The sequence below is a fragment of the Podarcis melisellensis genome (genome assembly GCF_964234715.1).
Source record: "Podarcis melisellensis genome assembly, chromosome: 15".
NCBI lineage: Eukaryota > Metazoa > Chordata > Lepidosauria > Squamata > Lacertidae > Podarcis > Podarcis melisellensis.
In genome coordinates, this window is record NC_138532.1 from 39,730,958 (window position 1) to 39,756,843 (window position 25,886).

Consider the following 25,886-nt stretch of genomic DNA (forward strand, 5'->3'; position numbering starts at 1 on the left):
CCAGATTAACACATACAGGAGGGATTGTCAAAACCCGACGCTTCCTCCTCCTCCGCTCCCGCTCCAGACAGCACCCTCCGGGGACAAAGTTCTTGTATCCAAGGGAGGCAAAACTCCCGTCATCGCCCTCAGTTAGGTCTAAATTGTTCTAAATTCTCAGAAGCAGCTTTGGGGGAAGTATGCAAGGGCTGGCAAGCATTAAATCTCTCTCCCTCACTCTCTGTTTTAAAGAATCATCACCACGCAGCTACGGGGAAATTCCCGCTTCTTCTTTTTTTAAGTGCCCCTTTGAACCAAGACTTTTACTGTTGTCAGAAAGGGGAAATTTATAGAATATGACAATACCTGAGCATCTTCTGTCTGAGGAGAAAACACTGTGCAATTTGGGGTCGGGGAGAGGTTCATAGCATCTCACGGGGCCATAGCACTGCAGCAGAGCACACACTCTGCCTTCGGAAGGTCCTGAGATAAATCCCCACTGAGATTCTTTTATCTCAGTTCGTGGAGCTGGGAAAAATTCTTCTCCTGATGAGATGTCAAAGGGTGGCAGGACACCTGCCTTGCATGCAAAAGGTCCCAAATTCAATCCGTGGCAGCAGCACAGGTAGGGCTGAAGCGCAGCTGCCACTCAGTGAAGACAACGCTGGGCTAAGTGCACCAATCGTCTGACTCAGTAAAAGGCAGCTTCCCATGTGTGTCTTCTCTTGCTCAATTGGTTGGAACATGGTGCTGGTGATGCAAATGTTGCAGGTTCAATCCCTGTATGGGACCACTGCATACAGTATTTCCTACATTGCAGGGGGTTAGACCTCGATGACCCTCCAGGTCGCTTCCAACTCTCAATTCAATGATTTCTATGTGCCCTTGATTTGGAACCATGAGGACTGAGTATAATAAGGCCGCTTTCTACATTCCTATCTAGTGGGTAGCCGGTGGTGCCCCTCCAAACTTTGTTGGACTCCAAATCCCATCATCCCTGCCCATTGGCTTCAAAAGCAGTACAGAGAGGGGTGCATGCAAAATATTAATAGGCAAGAATTCATATAAATGAAAATTAATATTTTTTCATTCTCAACAACCGTTTGAGCAACACAAAGAGTGATTGGCCCAAGGCCACTCAATGAGTGGGGATTTGAACCCAGATCTTCCCAACACTTTAACTACCGCACCACAATGAAACAGACATCCCCTCTACTGCAAACGTTCAGCCTCACGCAAGAAACCCCTGAAAGACCTTCTGCGAACGCAGGCTTTTAAAAGCCCTTTTCCAAGTTGTAGCGACTGGCCGCCCCCCTACGGAGTTCAAACACCAAATTGTCTCATTTAACCCGGGCTTGGCTGTAGATCACTCTTTGGGATAAAGTGGGAGCTTTCTAATAAAGCCGAGCTCACGTTTCCTGAGCGAACGTGAAATACGGCTTTGCTACCCTTTCCCTGGTTTCTGTAATAAACACGCCCATGTACTGCCCTTAAATCATTTTGGGTGGCAGCGCTGGAGTGGGGGGCGGAGGGGGGTCGTTCACTTGCACAGAGAGAGAGAGAAGATGGCAAAGAAAGGTTGCTTTGCAAAGGCAACCTGAAGTTCAAATTCACGGCATGGGGGAAATCCTGGAAAGGATCCGATGCACGCCTGCAGTCAAATGAGGCAGTCAAGCAACCTGCACCACTTCAGAGGGCAGTTGCAGGGGGAGGGCAGGAGGGTTGTTTTTGCAGTAGTAGTTACTTAAAATATTTTTATGCCATTCTTCAATCAAAAATGACAACCAAGGCAGGGCAAAGCGTTCTGCTAAAATGCATAATGCAAAAGGAAAAGCCAACCATATTAAATCAACAGGTAAGATGTGTAGCTCAGTGGTAGAGCACCTGCTTTGCTTGCAGAAAGTCTGTTTCTATCCCCAGCATCTCCAGGTACGGCTGGGAGAGACTCCTGGCTAAAACCCTGGAGAGCTGCTGCCAGTCTGTGTTAAGCCATACTGAGGTAGGTGGGCTAATTGATTGGCTCAGTATGAGGCAGCTTTCTGTGGTCCCACCATTCATCCAGAACCAAGAGGACATAAATAATTGTTTTTTTAGGGGAAACATAGGTAGAGCATCTGCTTTGCTTGCAGAAGGTCCCAGGTTCAATCCCCAACATCTTCTGGTAGAGCTGGGAGAGAATCCCGTCTGAAACCCTGGAGAGCTGCTGCCATTCAGTGCAGACAATACTGAGCTTGATGGACTAACTGTCTGACTCAGTATAAGGCAGTTTTCTTTGATAAGACATGGCTTTGCATAACATATGTTAAAATGCCATTAAAAGCAGGGTAACACAGGCAGGTTTTTAGAAACATTATGAAATACCTGGATTGATGGAGCAAGCCATATATCTCTCAGAAGGGAATTCCACAAGGTAAGAGACTTTTAAATGGTTCCCTCTGTAAGACAAAAATATATATTAAAGTTTTAAAAAGCACTACAGAGGGGGAAATACTGCTTTGAGATGCCCCAGTTGTATACTTGCAAAACAACCTCATTGGTTTATTTACAAGTTTCAAAGCACATTGCCTCATAATGGACCTTAATTTGCTCTGTCTTGAATTTGCCAACATTCAGCTTGGATGTCTATGAGTTCTGGTATTATGAGAGAAAATCTACACCTCTTACCATATCCCTCCCCTTGAATATTAGACAGGTGCTATCTCTGTTTTATTTTTGATGCCTATGGATGACATTCCTCTTTCAGGTAGGTAGCCGTGTTGGTCTGATGCAGTCGAAATATATATTAAAAAAGTTTAAAAATACCTAGTAGCACCTTAGAGACCAACTAAGAACAAACTTAGTTGGTATCTATGGTGCTACTGGACAATTTTACACACACACACACACATTCCTCTTTCAATGAGTCTCTTTAAGATGATATTTTTCTCAGTCTACATCTGTATTGGAATTGTTTCTAAGATGTTTTTAAAGATTTTTTAAAGAGTTTTCTTTTTAAAAAAAGGTTTCTGAAGATGTTTCTAAAGATATTTTTGTTGTTTTATTACTTGTTTGCTGCCATGAGCTCCTTTGGGAGGAAGAGCAGGATATAAATTCAATAAACAAGCAAACAAATAACCCCTGCCCTTAATCACTTTATTTCTAAACTAAAAAGCCCCAGACATTGTAAGCTTTCCTCATGGGAAAATCAGCCCAGCCCTCAGATCCTTTTGGCGGCCCTTCTCTGCACCTTTTCCAGCTCTACAATATCCTTTGTGAGATGTGGCAGCCAGAAGTATAGCCACATTGCATTCCAAATGTTTGCTCGCGCAGTATCATAAATTTGAACAAAGGTATCCCACCAACAGAGACTCACGGAGAGTCTAATCCCACCAACAGCAATTATATTTTCAATCGCTTTCCTAGTGATCCATAACATGGAGCACACATTTGCTCATAGCAGCCCATATTCCGGGTCTGTGTTTTCAACAATTACCCCAAGGTCTCATTCCTGGCCAGTAGAAATAGAAGATAATTTCAATTCCGTGTGCATTTAAAGCTGAATCTATCAAATAACACACCTTCCAAAACAATATGTGAACAGCCACCCTTCATAATTCACATTTATCCAAATTTTGCTAGTTCAAATTATCCAAATTAAGATCCCCGACCTATGTCTACAAATATGTATATATTAAGGAAAGTATGTGCAAAACATCATATCTAAGTGGATATAGAATATAAAAATGCATTATATATGGGGAAATTGTTTCCAAATATGGGCTCATTAGTCAGAACGCATATAAAAATTATTTAGTATTTTATTTAATTAATTAAGTTATATACTGCCCTTCATCCAAAGATCACAGGGCAGTTCACAACATAACCAATAACCCTTCCCTCCCACAAACACATTTAATCAGCCAAAGGCCTGTTTATATAAAGAAACGCTTTTGCCTGGTGCCTTAACATGTGTAACAGAAGGCTTCAGATGAACCTCCCTGGGGAGAGCACTCCACAAATAGGGAGCCACTGCAGGAAAGGCCCATTCTTGTGTTGCCACCCTCCAGGCCTCTAGGGTATGAGGCAAAAGAAGGCCTCAGATGATGATCGCAGGGTCCAGATTGATTTGTAATGCGAGAGACAGTCTTTAGGAGAAATTTGCAGTGAAATGCTGATGAATTTTCATTAGATTTTTTTTTAACGCAGATTGCTTGTGAATGTGGAGAACTTAATTTAAGAGTGCAAAAACGAGAAAGTGAGGGAAGCAAAATTAACAAATCCATCCGCTGCTGCTGGTTAGTCACCACCAGTTCTTACACCATAAACTTATCTGCAAAATTAGGATTGTTTTGCCCCGGTGTGCATCATTTTACACTTACTTTCATTGAACCACATTTGCCATTTGTTTGTTTGATAGTTTAAGTAGTTAGATTGTTTTCTGATATTGTCGCCACCCACCTACGTTTCATAGTAATTATAGGCACATTAAAACACCAGAATCAAACGGGGGGGGGGGGGGACAATCAATAACAAGTGTAAAATCAGCTTGTTATTGATCAGCTGTCGGAGGCGACTGCTTCACTCTGCCTAATGGTAAAGCTAGTCCTAAACTTTGAATCTTTGCACACACAGCCCTCCTGTCTTTTTTTTTTTTAACCAGGCCAGGAGCTGCTGAAATTATCCCATGTTTCTGGCCAGATTGAAGAACAACCTTTTTCTGCATTCACCATGAGGTGATATTGGTTCCCCTCGCCTCATCAGGACTGTATATGTCCAAATGTTTCCTCTTAAAAGACAAACTTAGCAGCTGTGAAACATTAAGGGCGAGGTGATCCGAGCTTAACTGGCGGAAGCAGAGGATTTTTACAATATCTTAGGAGCGCAAAGGGGGAAGCCAACAGGATATGGAAGAAGATGGTCTCTCCCATGTGTGAACTATCTAAAGCCCCTAGACGCGCCAAGTCCTGAGAACAGAAAAGCAGAATCAAGCACTGAGTTGGGGGGGGGGAGAACACACTAAGTCAGTGTGGTACAGTGGCTAGAGTATCGGACTAGGACCTGGGAAACCAGGGTTCAAATCCCTACTCAGCCATGAAACTTATCTGGGTGACCTTGAGTCCGTTTATACTTATTATCCTAACTTACCTCACAGGACTGTTGTGTGACTAAAACAGGAGGGAAATAACTACACATACCGACTTCAGTGCCTTGGAGGAAAGGTGGGATATAAATGAATAAACAAACAAACTGACTTAACAGTTTATTTTATCAATATAAATCTGACGGGGGCTCCCACTCCACAAGAATAGTAAAGGACCACAGACAGTTAAGTCCAGTCACAGTTGACTCTGGAGTTGCGGCACTCAACCCGCTTTACTGGCCAAGGGAGCCAACGTTTTGTCCACAGAGTTTTCCCAGGTCATGTGGCCGGCATGACTAAGCTGCTTCTGGCACAACGGAACACTGAAACCAGAGCAATGCACGGAAACGCCGTTTACCTTCCCTATTTATCTACCTGCACTTTTTTTTGACGTGCTTTCAAACTGCTAGGTTGGCAGGAGCTGGGACGGAGCAATGGGAGCTCACTCCGGATCATGGGGATTCGAGCCGCCAACCTTCTGATCAGCAAGCCCAAGAGGCTAAATGGTTCAGACCACAGCGCTAAACAGTCTGCTATTTGGTGAAAGGGAGGAGAAGGAACTGTAGAAGAAATGGCCCCACCATTTCCTTTTGGACCCAGAGGATCCAGGCCGGCCCAGGACATTTTGCCGCTGTAGGGAAAACATTTAGATGTGCCCCATAATGCCGCACCCCCACAGATCCATGCCTTCGCCTGACTCCTGCCGTTACACCTGCACTGCTGCCAGCCCCACCAGCTCAACTGCACCCTCAGCTGCACCTGTGCTGCTACGACACAACGGCAGCAGTGAGGGCGCAATGGCAGTGGTGAGGGCAATGGCACTATGGCGATGGTGAGAAGCCCAATGCAGGGCTGGCAGAGGTACAACTGTGGGGGCAGGGAAGGGGTTGGATCTGCTGCCTGAGGCAAATGGCTTCACCTCACCTTATGGGTGAGCCACCCCTGCAGAGGATCTTGTTTGGGTGCTAATTTGCACCATGGGCTTCTCATCTTGCAAGGTTTCCCAAGGTAGGCCCAAAATCCACCACCACCCCACAGAAGTTCAGTACCTACTGGGAGAAAGGGACAGGGCCTGTCCCCAACTGATGACATCACCAACACTGGTGTTTCTCACTCCAGGTGTTTTTAACCCTTTAATACACATGCAGTGATACATCAGGCAACTTCCTTTTCCAATGGTTATTTGAAGCATGTTGTTTGTTTGTTTGTTTGCTCATGCAAAATCCCACTAGCACACAGCTTGGAGAATTACAGAATCACAGTATCATGCAGATCAGGCCTGCAAGCTTCATTCAGGTGGACTGCAGATTTGTGATTGAAGACAGGGGACAGAGTGCATCTATCACATTAAATATGTATATTGGTTTTAATTCTATTTTTATTGCTTCTTCTATTTCTTTGATTATATTTTATCACATTACAATTTAAATTCTATGGCATGCAGATTGCAATAGGTAAAGGTAAAGGTACCCCTGCCCGTACGGGCCAGTCTTGACAGACTCTGGGGTTGTGCGCCCATCTCACTCAAGAGGCCAGGGGCCAGCGCTGTCCGGAGACACTTCCGGGTCACGTGGCCAGCATGACATCGCTGCTCTGGCGAGCCAGAGCTGCACACGGAAACGCCGTTTACCTTCCCACTAGTAAGCGGTCCCTATTTATCTACTTGCACCCGAGGGTGCTTTCGAACTGCTAGGTTGGCTGGGACTGAGCAACGGGAGCGCACCCCGCCACGGGGATTCAAACCGCCGACCTTTCGATCGGCAAGCCCTAGGTGCTGAGGCTTTTACCCACAGCGCCACCCGCGTCCCTCGCAGATTGCAATACAATAGAATAAAATGAAGAAGTCACAAGAATACAATTAAAAACCACACAGCATCTCGCACCCCACATTCTCTGTCTCATCCTTCAAACTCAACTCAGGCCACCTCTCACTGGCTTGGTTTTGCACCCTCAATGTTTTTGCCTGAATGTGTCCTTGAACTCTGATGATGTCCCTTGCACGTATGGATAAGAGGGGGCTGTGTGTAGAAACTAGTCTGGAGAAGTGGATAAAGAAAAGTCTTTCTCCCTCTCTCCTAACACTAGAAGTTGTGAGCACTGAATGAGGCTGAATGTTGGAGGATTCAGGACACATAAAAGAAAGCACAGCACATGGTTAAACTATGGAACTATGGATATAGGACAACCCGAATGCTGCAATTATCATCAGAGGCCCGTCTTCATGTACCTCCTCCATGAGACTTCTGGAGGGCCTTTTCTGCAGCGGAATGCTCTCCTCATGTCGGTTCGGCTGGCACCTTCATTATACAACCTTGGGTGCCAGGAAAAGAAGTTTTCCTTTTTAACCAGAACTTTGGCTGATTAACAGTCTATGTTAAATGTGTTTGTGGGAGCATGGTTATTGGTTTGTTTTGTTCTTCTTACTATGTACTTTATGGTTTTAGTCTGTATTTGTATGCTGTGAACCACCCTGAGATCTTTGGATGAAGGGCAGTATACAAATTTAATAAATAATAGTAATAGTAAAACAGTAAAATAGTAATGGCCAGTGTGAGAGCAGGATAATGGACCAGATGGGCCCCTGGCCATAGCTGTCATCTGGCCATTCCAGTGCCATTTCCTGCTGCTATCCCGGATTGTTAGATATCCCGTAGACTGTCCCCAGGACAGGTGAGGCTGCTGATCCCTTATTTTCGAGGCTGCTGATCCCTTATTTTCAAATCTGAAAGTTGACAGCTATGCCCCTGGCCTGATCCGACAGGCTCTTCTTATGTTCTTACTATACAAAGATTAAAATGTGCATTCATTGCTCCACCCACTTTTGCCTCTGTCCCCATCCACTACTGGCATGTGGCCCTCAGGAGGTTCCCAGAAAGGAACATGGCCCTTGGGCTGAAATAGTGTTCCCCACACCTGGTTTAAATAATGCAGAGCTAGATAAACCAATTGTCTGACTCAGTATAAGGCAGCTTCCTCTCTTCCGAGGTTCATCCAGTAACACCGATTACTGCATCAAAATTCCTCCTCCCTCTGATACTCGCACACACACGCACACACACAAACACTAACCCAGCCAAGGATCAAACTCCCTTTGACACCTCCCATAGGCTGAGACAGGCTTAATGTGTGTGCAATTTCACACTCTGACTAATCTACGCACTGGGCAAACTAATCCCCGTAATAACCGGCAGATTTAGTTGTAAATCAGGCCATCGATCCAGAAAGTCCCCAAATGGCTCGGTGGCTAAAAATACTTTATACTTGGGAGAGAGGGGAAACAACTCACACACATGGCCTGAATGTGTGCAAGAGATTTTTATTTTTATTATTCCACTGGTAGATTTTTAGGCAAAGCCGTTTGCAAAAATCTTGTTAATCCTTTTTTTTTTCCTCACAGAAAATCACAACCCAGAATTACTGAGAGGGTCGAAAATCCCACTCAGACACCCCCTCTAAAGCAGATTGCCACAAACAAGCTGCTTCTCTCTCCCTGCCCCCCCTCCATTGGCCTTAGCTGCAGCAATGGCACAGGATGTTCACAAGCATCACAACTGCTTGAAGAGGAAAGTTCAGACATTAAACGCTGACAATAACAGAGGTAAATCTGTGGGTGGGGACACGTCATAGTAGAAGGGAATATAAACTGTGCAAGAATGGGAAGCAGAAAACTGGGTGCTCTGAAGAAGCAGAGAGGCGGGAGGCTATTTGGAATCAAGATGTTGGGCTGAACCTTTCAAAATTGTGCTAGTAGGGTTGCCATACGTCCAGAATTTCTCGAAAATCGCTGGAACGTCCATGAAAATCTGGACGTAGGGCAGCCCACGTTGGTAGTGTAGATTTCATTTAAAATAGCTCAAAAACTCAACAATTCTGGGCAAAACTAAAAAAAAAAAAAACTTTGTCCGTCCCTCCGGAAAAATAACCCCACAAACCCTATGTGCTGGTCTTAACCAAATTCTGCCTGTTGGTTCCTGAGATCAAGGAGCAGGTTTTCATCTATGTTTGGATACAACTGGGTGTCATTTTGAATCTGTACCTCTTTGAAACTGCACCAATAGCTTTCCTTCGTGGCAAAATATTAACATATGCATATTACAGGCCATTCCAATGTGTGTGTGTTAATTACTTGTTGCAATTGCATTATGTACTTGAGATTTAATATGGTTCAATGAAAAGTAATAAAAAAAAAATAGGAAATGCACTAAATTTAACCACCAATTTCAAAACCAAACTGAATTTTAATTTTTTTTAAATTCCCAAGCAGCACCAGGTATGAGGCTGCTAGTAAATGACTAAAGAATAATATATAATAGCTCTATTTATTTATTTATTTATTTATTTATTTATCTATCTATCTAGCTATCTATTTATATAACCAGGTTTCCTTAATAATAAACTTTTATTTATATCCCACCCTCCCTGGCCGAAGCCGGGCTCAGGGTGGCTAACATCAAATATACAACATTAGTATAAAATCAAACAATAATTAAATCTCCTCCTAAAAACAGGTCAAAATCAAATTAAAGTCTAATTAGATGGCTTTCCACAGGGTTAGGGTTGGGAACAATCTTATGTGTGTGTGTAAAAATCCAGGAAGGACATAATGCAAGTCTAGCACTTTTCATACCTTCTGCCTCCAGCCCTTACCCCCCACCCTTTATTTTAGCAGAATAATAAACAACACCTAGCAGTACATATAATATTTTCTCTAACTTCCACTTACTGAGAAGACTAAGAAGAAGCCGCTGCTGAGCTTGACTGCTGAAAAATAAAAGGTAGGCCCAAAACCCACCACCACCACCCCACGGAATGAAAGTGAGCCTCTCATTGGTCGAGGCAAATAAAATGGAAGGCACAATGCATCTGACTGGACAGAACTGCCGCCCAAATTCTTAAGGAGCTCCTCTGATTGGATACTGCTCATGAGGCAACAGTAGGGCAGCAGAGGATTAATAGGAGAGCAAAGGAGGCTTCCGGCCTTACTTGACATTTTCCTGCCTATTTATTTTTTTCCTAAAATTGTATACACAACTTGATAGTTAAAACACACACACCTTGAAGTGGTTTACAAAAGATAAAACAGTGAAATCGGTAACAACCATACTTTAAAACACTTTAAAAGTTAAAACACTAAAACCAGACTAAAATTACCTCAGTTTCCTAAGCAGCTTGTCTAAGCAATAATGTTGCTTCTGTAAACACTGTTGGGGTTTAATTTCTATCAAGCGTTATATGAATTGGGGGGGGGGATAATGAAATAAAACGTTTTTCTGCCTTGGGAACTGCTCCTCATCCTTCTAGCTCAGTACTGTCTACTCTGACTGGCAGCAGCTCTCCCCATGGTTTCAGAGTCCTTTTCCTAGTCCTACCTGGAGATACTGAGGGTTGAACCTGCAACCATCAAGGTGGGCTGCAAGGGTCTGAAATAAATATATCAGGCTTCTAGAGCTGCTGCTTCTTCCTTGAGCCCAACCATGTCATCGCTGAGGGCAGTCAATAGCCTTTTAATCTATATGTGCAGATGATCTATGGCTGTAATGTGTGAGTGTATATGAGCAACCAACCACCTGCTTCCCAACCCATGATCCTGAGTGCTGGCAGGCCACATGAGGCCCATATGAATCCAGTCCAGAGCTCCCATCGGGAAGCCCCACTGATATAACACAGAGGGGCTTGTTCCCAAGGGAGCTGGTGCAAGGTTTGTTTTGCAGACAGCTTTGTATTTCATTGCTTCAAAGAGCCAAGCTGTTTACAAATCCCAACAAAAAGAAGTCAAATATAAGAAACAAAAGATAGATTCATAACCAGACAATACTCCTGCTGCGACTAATCCACATCATCACAATTCTACATTTTAAGCATCATTGAATAGAAATCTCTAAATATTGCACCCTTTGTCTTTGTTTCAGGGGGTTAGTGGCCCCCGAGGAGCTGTTGGAAAGGAGAAAGAGTTGGCCACTCCTGACATTCACCGAAAGCGCCCAGATTTGCTGACAAGCTTGCTGGGTGCTGGCGCCCAGTGCATGACTGACAGGGAATGAATGAATGACAGGGAATGAAGCTTTGGGAATGAAGCTCTCTGGCAACTGGAAGATAGGGAGAGCCCTGTGGCCTTTGATGAGAACAAAGGGGTCATTGGCAAAGGGCTGTTGAGTGGCCTTATCGGTCCTCCCCCAGCTATGATTCAATGGATAATAGCATCCTCCACCTCTCCGCACTTGTCTATCAGAGGTCCACTGATTACAAAGGCATGAGATTGCAATTCCTCCTCCTTTGATTAGCCAGCTCTTGGCCTAAAGGTGCATGATAACCCTAGCTCCGGAAGGCTCTTCAGACTCCTCTGGAGAAGCTTATCAAGGAGACAAAATGCTCCTCATACATGTATGCCCAATACACAAGAGATTTGCAAGGGCTTAGGCCCCTCTCCGCCTCCACCGCCACCCTACCCTGAAGATCGCAATAACAGCCTTCTTCATTATGAGAGCAGGTCAAGGATGGGGCTCCTAGACTGCAAGCATAGAGGTTAGAGAAAACTTCGAATAAAGATTTGGTGGGAAAATTAATGTTAAGTGGTAGCAGTACTGATACTACTAGTAGTAAGTGTTGAGTAGTGGTTTTTAATGTGAGCAGTTTTAAATTGATACTGAAAATAAAATATGTTAAGCATTCTGGTTAGAGCTGTTATTTTTTTATTCCTAGGTTGACAGGTAAATGTAAATTAGTGGTAGTGTTGTTGCTGCTAAATGGCATAAAAATGGGTAGTGTTAGATAGTTTTAAATTTTTCATTTGTATTGTGAGGAAGGTCATGGGCACAAACAGGTCATCTGCACACATAAGGCATGTTCACCTGTTACACTGAACACAAGTACGAGCTGTTTCCACACATGTACAAGCATTTATGAGAAAGAGTACACACGTGTTGATTTGTGCAGACTCAACTGTTGTGTGCCCAGGAGCATAGCTGTCCATTTGTTGAATGTTCCATGTGAATGGTTGCAAGTTTGTGCAGCTCAACTATCTGTATACACAGATTGTACACTCGGTTAACATAATGTGTGAACACCATAACAGTCTTCCTTACTAAGGTGAGATGCACTGTATTTCTAGCAGGACTGGTAATGGGAAGGAGGGGTGGTGTGGTGAGGAGAGTCCCAAAAGCTGGATGAAGAGGTTTGGAGAATCACATTTTGTCCCCGGGCCTGAGATTCCCTACCCCTGATCTATACATATAGATTAGCGCACACACATTTCATGCACATCATCTGTGCCTTCTTTTTTAGTGATGCATTTCCTCTTCCCTCCCTGTCCCTTTTCGCTTGTGTGCTGTGTGTGTACCATATTTTTCGCTCTATAAGACGCACCTAGTTTTTTGAAGAGGAAAACAATAAAAAAAATCTGAATCCCAGAAGCCAGGACAGTAAGCAGGCTTATGGGATAGCCACGCACAGCCTCTTCCGGGCAGCAGGATGAAGGCTCCCCTTGTCCGGGAGAGGCTGCGCGCGGCTAAGCAAGAAGCCAGGACAGCCAGCGGGATCCCTGCCCGGGAGAGGCTGTGTGCGGCTAAGGCTCTCCCAAGAGCCGCGTTCCCTTTAAAGAGCGTGCAGAGTGTGGGGGGGCTTTTCCCCGAGGAAGGAGAAGGGCCGCACACACACTCCATGCAGCTCTTTAAAGGGTGCTGAGCAGAGCCTCCTGCCTGCATTCACTCCATAAGATGCACACACATTTCCCCTTACTTTTTAGGAGGGGAAAAGTGTGTCTTATAGAGCGAAAAATACGGTGTGTATTGTATGTATGTATGTATGTATGTATGTATGCATATATATATATATTGTGTGTGTGTGTGTGTATTGTAAGCCTCTGGGCAGGAACTGTCTTCTTTTAATTTATTGTATGTGAGCGACTCTATGAGCCTTTGTGGTTGAAGAATGGGGTACAAATGCTCTAAATAAATAAAACTAAAATAATTTTCCTCCTTTTCGGTGATGCATAAGCAGCCAACCTGCTTTTAAGAGGCTTTGAGCTACAGGAACAGTCAGATGCCACCCAGGCAGCCTACTATGCCATGTAACTGTAGCATGGGGTGGGGAGGGGAAACTGATTGTTCTACCTGATCTCCCCTCTGTGAACTGAAATGTCTTTGTGTTTGCTGGTGTGTGTGTGTGTGTGTGTGTGTGTGTGTTCCTGGAACACTCAGACACGGAGTTGGAGGTTGTGAACACATGTACTTTCCGGACTCTGGGGTGAGCTTGGTGTTTTTTGTAAATGCAGCTGAGGGCCTTCCTTTGATCTCCTTGATTCATGCCTAGGTTTGGCCTGGAAACCTGGTCCAGATGCTGCGTCCACTCCTTCGCTTGACTACTGGTGGGTGGCTTCAAGATTTCTCTGCGATGACACACACATGCAGAGGGAGAGTGGAAAGCGAGGCGGCTGGCTTCCAGGCTCCGTTTCAAACACATTTCCCCTGCAAGCGGCTTGGAGAGTCGCCCGCGGACCTCTCAGCGCTTTTGATACAGCAGGCCAAGTTTGGAGTTGGATGCCTCAAGACAGGCCCAGCGCGGCTCATCGTAACCACCCGTGCTTTGCAAAAAGTTTGGCTCGTCTGCATTTAGCCATCTGTGTGCATCAGGTGCCAATCTTCTCCCAGGAGAAGGGAGGCCCTACTTTGCATGCTAAACAGCGGCAAATGCGCTAGAGGCCCCATCCCAGTCTTATCTCATGCCTTGCATGCAGAAGGGTCCAAATTCAATCCCCAGCATCTCTAGGTAAGACCAGGAATGCTCCTTGTCTGAAACCCTGGATAGCTGCTGCTGGCCAGTGTAGACAATACTGAGCTCAACAAATGGTCTGACTCACTCAAAGTCCTCTCCCTCTGTTCCTATGTAATGGCCTTGTTGGGGAGAGGGTTATTTTCAGATGCTTAAGGGTATTACTGGTGGCAGAACTTGCAAGTCTGAAATTTCAGCAGCACCCCATGCAATGCCAAATTTCAGCACCACCCCCCACCTCCCACCTTCCATTCCACATCACAGTTGAGGCACGCCGAGGCTCCATGCCCAGTGCAACCGAAGCAGTCGTGCTCCCTTAAATCCACCTCTGGTATTACTTCAAAATGTAGTAAGCCAACTCTGCTGCTTAAGACTAGTGCTGGGGAGGGGGAGTGTCTCTGGTGGGGGATGTCTGCTGAGTGCGATTCAGGACCTCTGACCCAAAGTTGACTCTTGGAGACCATGGCTATCTCTCTTCCCTTTGTAGGCATCAGAGCGCTAGCTGTGAGGCTTCCCTCCCAAGTTCACTTGATCTGCGTCTCCTCTGCCACATTCTCTTGACTATTCAAGATGTCAGCTTCTCGGTGTCAAGGGGCTCCCCACTATCAGGTCCCTCCCCCGCCCCGCTTCCCCGGCTCCTCATGAAGGGGCCTCTCTGATACTTGACCAGCCATCTAAGAGCACCAAGGATGGCAGCCAAGGCATCTTGGTAGAGTGCGAAATTCACCCCTGGTCAGAAGGCCAACACAAGGCCCAGCCGACACTTGCCTCCACTTCAGACTCCGAGATAGGGGTGAAGAGGCAAGCAGGCCTCGGCTTGGCCCTGTGTACTTGAGGGTCACTCCTGCAAAGTGCACCACACTTTGAAGCACCGGGAGAAGGAATTCTATCACAGGGAGAGCCAGCACTGGAAATATAACCAGGGCGGTACAATGGGAAGGAGGCTCTTCTGGGCCCAGATTGACCCTTCTGGCTGGGGAAAGGCAAATCCATCGATTTTGGGTTATCTCCATTTCTTCTTTTGGCACTCTTCAATTCACCTCTACACATGTGATTTTTATTTACCTATTCACTTGTCGCATTTATATCCTGACTTTTCCATGCCACTTCCTCATTTACTCCCCACAACAACCCTGTGAGGTAGGTCAGGCAGTGACAGGGCCCAAATCACCCAACCAAGCTTTTTGGCTGAGTGGAGATTTGAACCCTGGTCTCCCAGCATGGCAACCACCATACCACATTGACTTTTAAAAAGCCCTTCAAGAAAATTCATCAGTCAGAATTTCAGTGCTAATTTCTGTATGTGATTTAGCCTAATATACACATTTTCGCAGAGCAAATATAATGCAATTTTAAAATGCTGTTTCAACAGCTGCATTTTTGTGAACACTGTCCCCTGCCATATGCATTTGTGTGCACATTATTGGGCTGGAGAACTGCATTGCAAAATTCAGAGGATTTGTGAATTTCAAAAGATGGCTGCGTTTTGGGTCTCACACTGTTTTGGCAATTAGGTGGTTTCACCTTTAAATGCAAACTCAAACAAATTTCTCTCCCAAACCTAATGACCAGGGGCCAAATGCCTCTCTGTCTGGCCCTTGGAACATTTTCCAGGCCACACCCCCTCCCACAAGCCACACCCTCCTCAAGTGCTTTTGTGTCAAACCAAGAGGATTCCTAGAAGGTGGGTGTATATTTGTTTATAGAAACCTCTGACATTTGCACAGCTGGAATGTAACCTATAATCCTAGAATTGTGGAACTGGCTGGGATCCCTAAGGGTCATCCAATCCAACCCTCTGCAATGTGTGATATATGGACATCTAACCTTTGCATAAAGACCTCCAAGGAAGGAGGGTCCTGCTGTACAAAGATATTATAGGTGGGTGCCTAAGACAGGTACCCTAAGAAAGCCAACCTAATAATTCAAAAAATAGATCCCTGCTGCCAATCTAAAACACACCGTTTAAGAAAGGAAGAAATTAACTGGGGAATTGAAGTGGTGATGAGGAATGGGGTTGTGAGTAAACATCGTTACCAGGAGAAGGAGACATTCATTGGGAGAAGTCTGTAGAACGGTGGGGGGGTGGGGGACAGGCGGGGAGCAAAATATGTTTATGTAGCGGGTGGAATTGAAGAGAAGACGGGACTAAAGTAATCGAAAACAGCCTGGGATAGGAAGTTACCGAGGACTAGCGCGGTGCCATGGACCAGGAAGCGGAAAACAGAGTTCGAATCCCCAGTTCTGTCACTTACACTTAGGGCTATAATTCGTGCTTTTAAAAACCTCAGTTCTGAAGCCTAATTTTAAAGAAGAAGAAAACCTGAACAGGAAGTCAACCGAGCTCTCCTTCGAATTAAGGACTCCTATTTTTTGAGCTGAAATCCGTCTTTGCCAAGTTGTAAGATAAGCCTCTGGAAACGAAGGGATGGTACTCCCTGGGTATTTATTTATTTTGTTGTTGTTAATACTTTCACTTCTCCTAGAGCCGTGAAAATAGTTGGAACGAACAGTTCATACTTGGGGCCGGGGGCCTTTTTTGTTTTTTAAAGAAGAGACACGGGTTTTGAAAGTGTTTGCAAACTTACCTGGGAGTAAAGCCCTTCTACACAGAGCTTTCTTTTCCAGCAAGCACACATCGAATTGCGCGAGGGAGCTCTCTTACTTACTGATTTTTAATTATGTCTTTACAATTAAATAATTAATTTGTCTCCTCCTAAATGCCAAGATTCTTTACTGAAGAGGGGGTGTCTTCTTCTCCTCCGCGATCTGAAAGCTGGGGAGTCCAGAGATATCCAGCCTGGATAACCGAAGGGAGGAGTCACATTTTAAAAATATAAATAATTTCAGAATTATTCTAATTGTAACAGGAAATCAAACCATTTATTCGACTCTATGTAAACTCCACTTCAGAGATCAAGGCGATGGAGAGAGGGAGAGAAGCGGCGACGATTCCCGATTGTGTGTGAAATGCTCACGCGCACGTGGGTGTCTAAAACACACCTGCGTTAAAAAAATCACACAGATTGGGTATCTTCTCAAGGCTAGGGACAGGCTGTGTACATACCATACATACCATACGTTTAAAATACATTTACACCCACCCAGCCACCCAAATAATGCTGGAAACCGTAGTCCCCCCCAGCTACAATTCCCAGCGCCCATAACAAACTACAGTTCCCAGCATTATTTGGTCGGAGGGTGCTTTAAATGTATTCTAGGTTCTGGCGCAAAAGTGCCCAGAAACTGATTTATTTCTATCTTGTTGCTGGGAGGACTTTCTGAGCTTCAGTATTCATCGCGAATAGACAGCATAAATCATATAAATATTTGACCCACCCTTTCCCCCTGTTTGTTTCCTATGATTTCTTTAAATAATAATAAAAATAGACCCCCACGAGCAGGCAGTGCTTCATTTCCCCCATCTTCCTCCGGTTATTATCCTATCATAATCATTATATTGCCTTCGTGTTACACCGCCTTTTAACACACGTGTCCCGCACGGCGGTGTACATAACCGTTAAAGAAATGCTATACGTTGTAAAGACGGTATCTGCTCCATGTGTTTTGGCGTTACAGTATTACAAGTCCTGATGGTTCGAGGAGCTGGCCTGCGCTATAGGTGAGCAAACAGAAAGGAGATCTCCGCCCCGAGGAAGCTTCCAATCACCTTTACAACAGAAGGCGAGAGGCTCTACTGTATATGAGAGGCAAAGGTGTCTATCTCGCCTTTATCTGCACTTTCTCCCCTCTTCTCCAGGACATTCAAAGGCATTCAAATATTGCAATAAATGTTTAAATACATCACACATCATCAGGCTCCCCTTTGTGTCGATAATCAAACTGGCCTCCCTTAAAGGGTTTTTAGGAGGATCATTGTGGGGGAAAGGAAGCGCTTGAAAAGCCTTTTATCAACTACATTTGGGCCATGACACTCCCTGCTCCCCCCATGCGCCTTTTAACACTTTTGGCATCCGGTTTATTTCAATGGGATGTTGCGCGCATGCGTAAATCCCCCCCCCGCGCGCCAATGGGCGTTTTAATGAGTCCAAGGTCATCGTGCCCATTGTTTTCAATGGGTCTGCTCTAAGTAGGACATTTCATGGAGTGGTGTGTGCATGTTTCATTTAAAATATATGGGTTCTATCCAACTAAGCTTTACTCAGAGCAAACCCACTGAAATGAATGGATCCAAGTTCGTCGCGTCCATTACAATCTCCTGTAAGCGGAACTTTTAAGTCTGAAGCAACTCTAAAGCTACAATCCTGTGCACACTTGGTTGGGAGTAAGCGCCATTCAAGTCAGTGGGGCTGCGTAAATGCGAATAGGACAGGACTGTAAAAAGTGTGCTTTAGAGTTTGGCTGGATTGTTTCCTGCCTTAATTAATAAATAAATAAATAAATAAATAATGCAATCAGTATTTATTTCGCACACCCTTAGAATTGTGTGCCACCAATTCATAAAAGGCAGGGAGCTCCCCTCAGAGAGGGAGAAGCAGGCCTCTTCGCGGCTCAAGTTCTCGCCGCCTTGCGAAATTAGCTCTCTGCCCCAAGGAGGTCACAGACTAGAGTCTCCAACCAGGGCCGCCTCCCCACTCAGAATGACAGCTCCAGCGACTGGCTGCTAAAGGAGATTGGAAAGGACGCGGGCAGGGGACGTTTATCTCCAACTTTCCCTATGAGGTTTACATGCAATTTTCCCTTGACAATCAGGGGAAATGTGTTTATAAAGTTGTTAAACTCTGGATAAACTTCAGGGGAAGTTTGATGGGGGGCGGAGGACCCGTCTCTTTTTCTTGGCGTGTTGTTATTTTCCAGAAAGCTGGATTACTGGAAATATTTTTCTTTTAAAGACGGAAAGAAATCTAAACAGTCTTTAAAAGGTGGGAGGGAGGGGAAAGAGAGTGAGAAACTTGGGAAATTGAAACGAGGAGGAGAGAAAATATCCCCAAAGGCTGGCTCGAGCGGCCTTCACGCACTGGAGACCAAGCGGCGTAGAAATAAACTCACATGCCCGTCGGATTAAGCTTTTTTTATGCCGCAAACCTTTTGCGCAAAACGGTGCGCATATTTCCTCGGAAGCCCCATTGAATCCAAGCGATTCTGCCTGAGATCGGAGCCTTAATTATTTGAAGTCTTGTTTAAACTCTCCCTTTCTCTTTCATCTCCCCCACCCCTTCTTTTAACTCTTCTTCCTCTTCTCTTCCCCTCCCTGCAGACTCTTAGAATATTTTCCCAACGTGGTAAATATAACTACAGGCTATTTTTACGTGTGTGTTGTGGAGGGAGGGGGTTGTGTTTTTAGAAAGTATGTTAGGCCCCTCCCATTTAATGTAATCGACGCTTCTAATTCTCGGTGCGCAGAGCTAAAAAAGCCTGCTTTCTTTCTTCTTCTTCTTCTTCTTCTTCTTCTTCTTCTTCTTCTTCTTCTTCTTCTTCTTCTTCTTCTTCTTCTTCTGTTTTAGTCATTCATGTCCGCAAGCCACTTACTTGCGCAATGGCCACCCTGAAATCTTGCGGTTTATTTACTTTGCCTCGAAGTGATTTGCCACTTGTAGCCCCAAAGAAGCCTAGATGCTCTTCTGACCCCATCTGCAGTAGACAGTCAAAGCGATATCCTGCCACTGGCAGTTCTTAGGAGACCCATGTGCCCAGGATAAAGGTAAAGGGACCCCTGACCATTAGGTCCAGTCGTTGCGGACTCTGGGGTTGGCGCTCATCACGCTTTACTGGCGAGGGAGCCGGTGTACAGCTTCCAGGTCATGTGGCCAGCATGACTCTGGCGAACCAGAGCAGCGCATGGAAACGCCGTTTACCTTCCCGCCAGAGCGGTACCTAATTATCTACTTGCACTTCAAGCTTTCGAACTCCTAGGTTGGCAGGAGCAGGGACCGAGCAACAGGAGCTCACCCCGTTGCGGGGATTCAAACCACCGACCTTCTGATTGGCAAGTCCTAGGCTCTGTGCTCAGGATATAGAGCTATAATTCCCAAAGTTCGCTGGGAAGAGGGATTGACTGAGAATTGTAGCTGGTTGAATTGGAACAGGAGTCTCCTAACAACTCTCAGCACCCTTAACAAACTATAGTTCGCAGCATTCTGGGGGAGCCCTGGCTGTTTTAAATCATATTATGCCGCTTTAAATATCCCCTGCAGATGGGGCCTGTGTCTGCTTCCCGGCTCCTTTCACAGAGTCATAGAATTGTACAGTTAGAAAGGACCACTAGGGCCGGCTAGTCCAAGCTCCTACAAAAAGTATCTTCGGAACCAGGCACGGGACAACCTGTGATCCGCCAGATGATGCAAAACTACAACTCCCATAATCCTTGGCCATTGGGGCTGATGGGAACTGGAGTTCATCAAAATAGGGGGGGGGTGAGGATGAGAAGGCTTTCCGCATCCCTGTCTATGCAGAATTAAGTCCTACCTGCTGGAATTCAGTGGGACTGACGCCCAGATAACCCCACTTACCTGCGAGTAAGCACCATTGAATTCATGTGGGTTTCCTTCTGAGGAGACAAGGTGGTGTTCTCAGTTGGCGTGGTTCTGATGTGCAGTAGCCCATCCTGATGTCTTGAAATAATTTCAGAGTTGTTGGTGTCCGTTTCCCCCGCCCATCCAAATTCCAGCGTTTATTTGAGGGTTTTTAAAGGGGGGAGATTGCCCAGAATATTTGTTCTGCAATCAATAATCCTTATTTATACAGCATCGTCAATGCACGTGTTTCACTTGTTTATTCAGAAGTCTAGAGGGGTTTTTTAATAACACCTTTCATTCATCTTCCCGGGGCTGTTTACAAAGGACAGAACAATTAAAGTCTACATTAAAAATAAAATGTAAAACCTATATGCTAAAAGTCAGGAATTTTTATTTTTATTTTGGGCACTTAGTTCCGCATGTTATCGTTTAGGTGATCCGCCTGGAGAACTTTGCTTGAATGGGCCTCATCATCATCATCATAGCATAAAACAGTAGGATTGCAAATGTATCTGAAAACACTCTGGAAAATACTTATATTTTTTTTAAAGTGTATGACAGAAGCCTACATTTTTACCCCACTCTTCCTCCAGAGACCTCAAGGTGACGAACACGGCTTTCCTCCCCTCCACAACAACCCTGTGAGGTAGGTTAGGCTGCCAGACTGTGACTAGTCCAAGGGTACTCAGTGACAATTAGACAGTGGGCTCCAAGAGAAACCCCTTTGGGACTGTTTTCCGCCTCTGGGGTGCCATAATGGAGCGCCCCGCCCCACGGTCTGCTTGTGACCTGTTCATCTCAGATGGCCCCAGGGCACATCGACTGATCCACATAGATCTGAGAAGCGTGAACATATTATTTCTACAGATATCGGGCGGGGACTCAACAGCCCGCTTCTCTGCCAACAGGAGAGTGAGCCGGGACAAATCCCCTGTAACTGTAGATGGGGAGAGCGGTCTGTCCTTCTGTGTGTCTCGCTTACAATTTTATTCGATAATAATAATAATAAATCGCTATTAATGTAATCGACAGCAATGGGACACAATAAGCTAGCTGTGTTCCCTGCCAAAAGTCTTTGCCACAGTTGTTCTGACATGCTTATTCTCTTTTCCAGGCTGCAAGGCACGGGTGAAACGCCTTAAGGGTGAGTGAGATTCACACGTGCAAATGTCCGGGTTCTTAAGCTGCTGTGCGCCCTTGATGCACATGAGATTACTAGTTCCTTGTATACCTGACGAGCGGCAGCTATGCGTGTGAATGGACCCGGAAGGTGGCATCGATGCCAACCCTTAACTCCACTTACCTGGCTGGCAGGAAAGCTAGAAAACTGATATGCACACATCTGGGATGAAGTCCCAGAAAAGTCAGAGGGATTTACTTTTGAGTAGACATATTTATAGGAGCTGCACTTCACCGCTAGAAAGACTCTCTGTGTTCAGTCGGACAAGAGTCCTAAGTGAGGCCTAAAACACAGCAGGGCTTACTTCTGAGTAGGCACGTTCAGGATTGCGCTGAGATAGGGATGCCAAGCTTTCTAGGCACAGAAGCCCTTTTCGTGTTTACAAACTGATTTATATATTCTTGAACCCTTTTATATTTTCACAAATCATTTCTTCAACAAGCAATGCCTTTCCATATATTTAATTTTCCCCCGCTGAGAGAGTAATATAAGCCTAGAATTTCTCGTGTCTATCTGCAGGAACTAGAAACTCCTCAATTAAAAAACTAGTCAAGGGTATTATTATCATATAACCCACCCATTCACTCCGAAATAATTCATTCTGTAAACAGCCCAGAGAATTTGCAACGAACAGCCTAGTCCTATTTTTGCATCTTGGACTAGGAAACAAGTTGAGCCGGGTTTACTTTCGAGTCGATATGGGATTGGAGCCTAACAATTCGACCCACGTCTTCTCAGAAAATAAGCCCCGCTGAGTTCAGTGGGAATGGGATTTACTTCCAGGTGACTATCGCAGGCTGTCCTAAGCGTAAGGCTGCGAACTGAATACACGTTCTTACTCCGGAGTTGGTTCCACTGAAGTCGGCAGGTGTTACTTCCAATAAATTCTGCGTACAGGATAGGGGCTACATGTCTCTCCCGGGAATCGACGTGATATCTGAGTTAATAGGTTTAAGATTCCAGGGTAAAATTAATCTCCCACCCCAGACCTTTACCCCAAAACAAGGGACGGTAAAATAATAATCCGAAACTTGACCGAAGTCGCTCCCAAGTTTTGATCTTCGTTAGGAAAACAAACACATTGTCAATTTCTCCTCGTTGCTTTGCTTGCCTGGCCGCGATCAGAAACGGTCGTGCACCTGTTGATCCGAGACCCAGCCTGGCTGCACGCTGCGCCCCTTCTCCTCCTCTTCGCTTTCTTTGCGGCCGGGCGGGGGTGGGGGGAGACAAGAAGACCCTCTTCCTTGTTCGGAATCCACGAGCATTTCCCATCTTCCTCGCCTTTCTGCGGCAGTAAATTTGGAGAGGGGGGGGGAAATACAGTGGTACCTCTGTTTACGTACTTAATTCGTTCCGGAGGTCCGTGTAAAACCCAATCTGGATCGCGTGCAAACTTATTTTCACCTGTCTTTTGGGTTCCTCTGAGGTGGATTTGAATTCGTGTCTTTTTTTTCCTCCCCCCCCCCACCTCTCCTAGGACGGCGTCCCGCCCCCAGTTTCACACCAGTCGGGGGGAGGCGGAATTACAGGATAAGGATATGGGCACGTGGAGTTTGCAACGACTAAGAGAAAAAAGTCTGTCTCTGTTCACTCACCCAATGCTATTGAAAAACTGGGCATTTTGCACTATTAAGGATCTCTCCGCTCTTCTTTAAGGTGCTGCGAAGACAGCAACCTCAATGGGGGGGCGCAAACCCCCGGGAAGGGGCGTTTCAGCCGCCCCTTCTGGAAAGAAAGGCCCATTGATTTCGGTGGAGAGACCGACTCCGGAGGAAACATGCTTAGGATCGACTCCGGAGGAGGGAACGTGCTTAGGATCGGCCTGCAAAACAACATGAAATCTCTGCCATCCTTCATAATAGCAATGATTCCAAAGGGAGTAATATCGAATTCTCAGAACAGATCGGGGTTTCCTTACCCATTTCGAGGTTCTTGTTAAACTCCTCTTACTAGGTCCTTTGTGGGGGTGGGGAGGTAGGAACACCAGACTAAACCGGTTCCCTGGGATGTGGGTGGATGAGGAGGTTCTACAGGACCGGCGGGCCGACCGCCTCCCCTCCTGCAAAACAGAAACCAGAGAGAACTAAATCCAGTTTGAGGTGAGGCACACACGCACACCTGGATTTAAAAAACCGAATCTCCAAAAAATAAATAAATTGTTTTCATCTATCCATATTGTCCCTCGAGTAAAGCGATGATGGGCGGCTTTGAAATGTCTTAACCCTTGAAAGTACCCAGTGCCCTTCCCCCCATTTTTAAACAATTCAGTCTTTCCTGGTTTTGAATCTTTATTCCCAAGCAGCCAACAACCTTCTCTCTCTCTCTCTCTCGATTTAATCTTAATTTCATTTGTTTCAGAGAGGAGCAAAGTACGTGTGAATGCACTCTCTAATATGCATTCCCCATATAACCTTTGGTTACCCTCTTTCTTGGCTCTCCCACTGGGAGAAAAACATATTGTAAGCTTATCGGGGCAGAGACCCCACTCTTTCCCGTCCTTGTTTTGCTTATTCCCTTGTAAAGGACTTCGATAAGCGACCATAAATTTACAAGGGGCGTAGATCGCCTTGGCTGTTCCCTCGCTCTGCTTCTTATATTTTAAATACTTTTGATAATACTCGTGGTTTCTCCCTCCGTTTGTTTATTGCCTTGTAAAATTCATTGATAAATGCATTATCTATTGGGAGTCCAGAGTATAACTTGAAAGGCGGAGAGCAGACGCCAGACAGATATTATGAATTTTTCTTATCCCTTGAAATCTGTCCACGCTGTGCAGTTTCCTCCCACAGATCCTTTGAAACCAGAAATGTGTGTGTGTGTCTGCTCATTAACACAAATATTTATTGCACATATACATGACTGATATTAGTGTGTCTGCGTGCGTGTAATAGATAAGAATGTTTTCGTGCGTGTACTCGTATAATGTTGCAATTGTGCCTGATAGCGTTGAAGAATTAGATTCTATTACCGTGCATAACTGATTTATAAATCCGTGTACTTTCTGAAACCAACCGGCCTTGTTTCCGAGTAACCCCCTCGCCCTTTTTAAGAAATCGGGCCCCATCCTCGGACTAAAGTGCTGGAAGCCTGACTTGTTCGAGAGGCTGGTGGTGTTCGATGCTGACTTTCAGATTTGCCTGACAAAGGGACCTATTTTGGATGGAATCGCTCCGGGGCCGAGTCTCTGGCCTGGGGGGCAATTCAGCAGTGACGTAGGGAAAAAATACTCTAAGCAAGCTCAGAGGCTTCACAGAATTTTGAACCTGGCTCCTTAAATTTGGGGAGAATAAGCCCTTGCTGTAGAGAAAGGGGAAGGGGGAGGTTCTGGGGCTGGCCGAAAGGGGCTTGAATTAGGTTGGTCTGTTTTGCGGGCAGTATAATTGAGACAAGAGCTTCTTCGATATATCTTTTAAGGTAGGACTGAGTGGGAGAGGAAAAGGGGAGACTCAGCAGCTCGGTTTAGGGGTGCTGTTTAGGGAGACCACCCACCTTTCCCATCCAGACAGTAAAGGGTTACTCTTCCTTAGGAACACATCCAGCACTGATGATCATTAGGTATATAAAAAAATTAAACGTATCACCAGTACTTTTTTTGGCGGGGGGTGGTGGTCCTTAATATTGTATATGACTTCTGAATCCTCTCCAAAAATATCCCACCTCCCCCCACCGCAACCCCCCCAAAAAAAACCTTCATTCCTTAATAAGGTGATGGATTGTGCCTTCAACGCTGTATGAAGCGGGCTGATTAGAAATCCAAGGTTTTGTGGGTGGGACGCCACATTAAAAACACAAAAGAACCCAGCTAACTTTTCCGAACTGATCTGAATATCCTCCCGGATCTAAATCTGCATTTTATTACTTTTCTATTATTATTATTTTTTAATGCAGTTAAAACCAACAGGCAGCGACTCTTGGATAACTCGGTTAGAATATTGGGGGCACTGATGTCCGAATCTCCCCCCCCCCCGCCGCTGCCCCCGCCATCGTTTTCCGGTCCAGTTTGTAGGGAGGTGTCAGTTCCTGGGATTCTAACGTGTATTCTGCTTGTACGTGTGTATGTGTATGTCTTATCTCTCAAGACCTCCCTCCCGGATTCTCCAAAATTGGGCTCCCACGGCCAACCATATTTATATATTTTTTAAAAATCTTCATTCTTGGAATAAATTCTACACCTTTTTGAATGATACAGTTTTCTTTTTTGCTCGTGTTCTTGTGTGTGTGTCGATGATCCATGAAAGCGATTGCCCACTAACTACCCAATCCACGGCTGGCCACGTGCTTGCGTTTATCCCATTGAAATCCGTGCAGCATACCTGGAAATTATTCCTATGGAAACTCAGCGGGGTTTCATCGCGAGAAAGACCCC

General features: G+C 45.3%; 1 long non-coding RNA gene across 2 annotated transcripts in view; it reads right to left on the reverse strand.

The window, feature by feature from the left end:
* The window catches only part of LOC309358011, a 48,061-nt gene that overhangs the window by 13,538 nt on the left and 8,637 nt on the right, over window positions 1–25,886 (reverse strand). The window contains exons 2-3 of one of the 2 annotated variants that reach the window (XR_014163253.1): window positions 23,439–23,579; window positions 2,341–2,414 (exon numbers count right to left, since the gene is read on the reverse strand). This is a non-coding gene — a long non-coding RNA (uncharacterized lncRNA). Of the gene's footprint in view, window positions 1–2,340; window positions 2,415–6,022; window positions 6,121–23,438; window positions 23,580–25,886 lie in introns of those variants that run through there. The other variant, XR_014163254.1, reaches the window with a different exon arrangement.